At 37.7% G+C, this 3,564-nt stretch overlaps 1 pseudogene; it reads left to right on the top strand.

The window, feature by feature from the left end:
* Positions 1-939: 939 nt before the first annotated feature.
* Positions 940-2,373, top strand: LOC124832286 (zinc-finger homeodomain protein 8 pseudogene; annotated as a pseudogene).
* Positions 2,374-3,564: the final 1,191 nt, after the last annotated feature.

The raw sequence follows: 3,564 nt of genomic DNA, 5'->3' as shown, positions 1-3,564 counted from the left end.
TAAGATTTTTGTTAAAGATATTATTAATCTATTATGTGGATAAGATTAAAGTCACATGTATATAATTTCTTACTAATGAATTTTTTTAAAACAATATTATAGTTATTGGTTCATACACAATGTTAATCTAAAACATTGTATAATAACAATAAATATCAACATGAAACATTACTTATTTGTAAAAAAGAATTAAAATTGTTAGATTAAAAAGATTACATTAATTTATTTTTAAAATTTGAAATCAAAATTTTTAGACATCAAATATTATATTATGAAAATAATGTTTAAACAACACTATCATACTAAGGCTAAATTTGATCTTATTCCAAAAGGCAAAATGGAGTTTAGTTTAATTATTATTAACATAAACGGCGAGGCGAAAGAGAAGTGAATTACATTAAGTAGTAGAAGTTTCGGATTGGCTTCCCTAAAACAAGCATAATAATGAGTTAACTGTGGAAAATGTCCTTTGTTGGGAAAAGCTTGAGAGATTAGAAGAAGGGCTTACAGTCAACTCAACATTCATTACTTCAATTTCCTCCCTCTTTCCACTAACCCTTCTTCTCCACACTCTAATCATTCTTTTCAACCTATAATACTTTTACAACCAATAATAATAAAATAATAATAATAATAATAATAATAATAATAATAATAATAATAATAATGCCAAATGCTAACCACATTTTTTTTTATTGTGTGATTTTTTTATATTAATAAATTTAATATATTAACATCATTTCCTTGGACTAAATAATAATAATAATAATAATAATAATAAATAATAAATAGAAGTAATAAATAGTACAGGAGGAGAAGAGAGGGTATATTTATTACTCACATCTAACCCTGAAGTAGGGTCAATAACTTAACCATAGATTAGAACCAGGGTTAAAAAAACAAGTGGTTAAGAAGGGACAACCACATTATCAACAGTCCTCACTCAAAAACATCATCAACATCTTTTTCTTTCCTCTTCTCTTCTCTTCTCTTCTTCAATTTCTTCTTCATCTTTCTTCCAACTTCAACAAGAAAAACATTCATAACCTCTTTTTCTTTCCTCTAATTTACTTCTCTCAACACTGCATAAGAATCACCAAGCCCATTTTCAAGTTTCCCCAACACTTTTCATGAAGCCCTCACAAAAAGTTAACCTTTTCATTTAATTCTTCTCATTATTTTCTTATTAAGAGGATGGAGATAATAACACCAACGCCACCACCAACAGCCGTCACTACCACAAACGCCGCCCCCAAATCGCCGGAACTCGACATAGAGACTCCCACCCGGATCCATCAAGCCGCAGGAAACCCGAATCCCAGTCCAAAGCCGGTGTCTTTCTCCAACGGGGTCTTGAAGCGCCACCATGCAAACAACCGCACCGCCGCCCCGGTGGTTTACAAGGAATGCTTGAAGAACCACGTCGCCAGCTTAGGCGGCCACGCCCTCGACGGCTGCGGCGAGTTCATGCCGTCGCCCGCGGCAACCGCCGACGACCCCAGCTCCATCAAATGCGCCGCATGCGGCTGCCACCGTAACTTCCACCGCCGCGAGCCAGAGGAGCCGCCAATTTCTCCGGCGACGCATCATGTTCTGGAGTACCAGCCCCACCACCGTCACCACCCTCCTCCGCCACCGCCGCACCGGAGTCCGAATTCCTCCTCTCCGCCGCCGATCTCCTCCTACCCCTCCGCACCCCACATGCTCCTCGCCCTCTCCAGCGGCGGCGGCCTCTCCGTGGCCCCGGAGAACACCGCCGCGCCGGCTCTGGCGCACCACTCCCGGAAGCGCTTCCGCACGAAATTCACCCAGGAGCAGAAGGAGAAGATGCACGAGTTCGCCGACAAAGTGGGGTGGAAGATGCAGAAGCGCGACGAAAACATGGTCATGGAGTTTTGCAGCGAGGTTGGTGTCGACAGAGGAGTCCTCAAAGTGTGGATGCACAACAACAAGAACACTTTTGCCAAAAAGGACAACCTCAATGGTAGCCCTGCTAACGGGACTAACCATGTCGCCTCTCCAAACAAAGCTACCGTCAGAAGCAACGTTAACGGCCTCGAACAGGAACACGGCGGCGGAATCAACGGTAACAGCGACCACGACCACAACCACAACCTCGGTTCTTCTCATGATGTGAACGAGTACGATAATGACAGTGGAACAAATGGTGGTGGAACAAACGGGTCTTCTTCTTCTTAAAAAAAAATGGAAAAAAAAATTTCAGAATAATGATATGCTTAGATGATAGAGTAATGAAGAGGTGGCACCGGTTAATTACTCGATTAGTCGTTTTTCTCTTTCTCTTTTTTTTTTTTTTTAATTTTCATTTAATTGTTTAGTTTTGGTTAATTAATGAGATGATCACCTTCTTGACATCGGAGAGATTTGGTTTTGATGATACCCTTAGGGAATTTAATTTTGTTGTTTCATTCTGCTGCTTAGTTATTGTAGTTAAATGTTTAGTACTAAATAATAATGATCAGTGCTTCAGTTATTCCAACCTCGTTTGTTTGTTTGTTCTTCTCAATCTCTCACTTTTGGCCTTTGGGATTGGATTTGCTTTGCTCAATATATCTTGTGTTATTCTGTTTCGGTGTTCTTTTTGGTTGAGGTGATGATGATGATGGCGATGAGGGTTAAGAATTTTACACTTTTTTCTCTTTCTCCGGTCAGAAATGGAATAAGTAATTATTGTTTTTTTCTTCACATCTCGTGTCCGAGAGATAGAGGCAGAAAGTGTTAAGGGCGGTTCTTAATAGGTAACAAACAACAATCTTGTTATTCTATTATTCTTCAAAGAACAAAGCTAATCCAAAATTATATATTTTTTTTGGGTAATCTAAGTATGGAAAATGTACTTGATGTGGGCAATGATTATTTGAAGAGAAACCTTGTTATTCTTTTAATTATTCTTCTTAATGAAGTGTTTGAGTCAACCTACAAATATGCCTTATGCTAAAAAGAGAGGCTAGTTAGTTTCCTTGTTTGAGTAATGGTGTGGGAGAATCCTAATATTACTTTATAAAGATAATGTTGTTTAATGGTTTGTAATGTATCTAAGTAGCAATTTGCTATGCAATAATCGGAGTGCATGTGATCTTGGAAATGTTTGTAGAGTCTTTCCTTTTAAGGCAAGTAGATGAAGATTACTTTATGATTAATTAATGGTAGTAATAATAATATAATAAGAAAGCATATGTTTAAATAATGGAGAGAAAGATAAAGATTAGTGAGAGAGGGACAGGTCAGAAGGTGTGGTGTTGTTGTGTTGTGTTGTGTGTACCAGCCTTCACATTATGGGTGTATTTTGTTTTTGGTAAGCTCTTTTATTTAATTTAGTATTTTATTTCACTTGTTGATTGGGTCCACCATGCATGAATTTTGGTTTTGGATTTTGGTGATTGATGAAGTCACTAATCTTGTTTTGGTGTTGGGGTCATGGTGCTCCTAACAACCCAGGCATGGGCTCGTACTAGGCCTTTAATTGCCCCTTAAAAACAGGGATATTTATTTATTATCATTATTATTATTATTATGATACAATTTCTTTTACTCCAATAAATT

Source organism: Vigna umbellata, chromosome 4, assembly GCF_029865625.1.
Source record: "Vigna umbellata cultivar VRB3 chromosome 4, Vumbellata_1.0, whole genome shotgun sequence".
NCBI lineage: Eukaryota > Viridiplantae > Streptophyta > Magnoliopsida > Fabales > Fabaceae > Vigna > Vigna umbellata.
The sequence above is the reverse complement of the archived record's forward strand: the minus strand, read 5'-3'. Positions and strand labels throughout refer to the sequence as shown.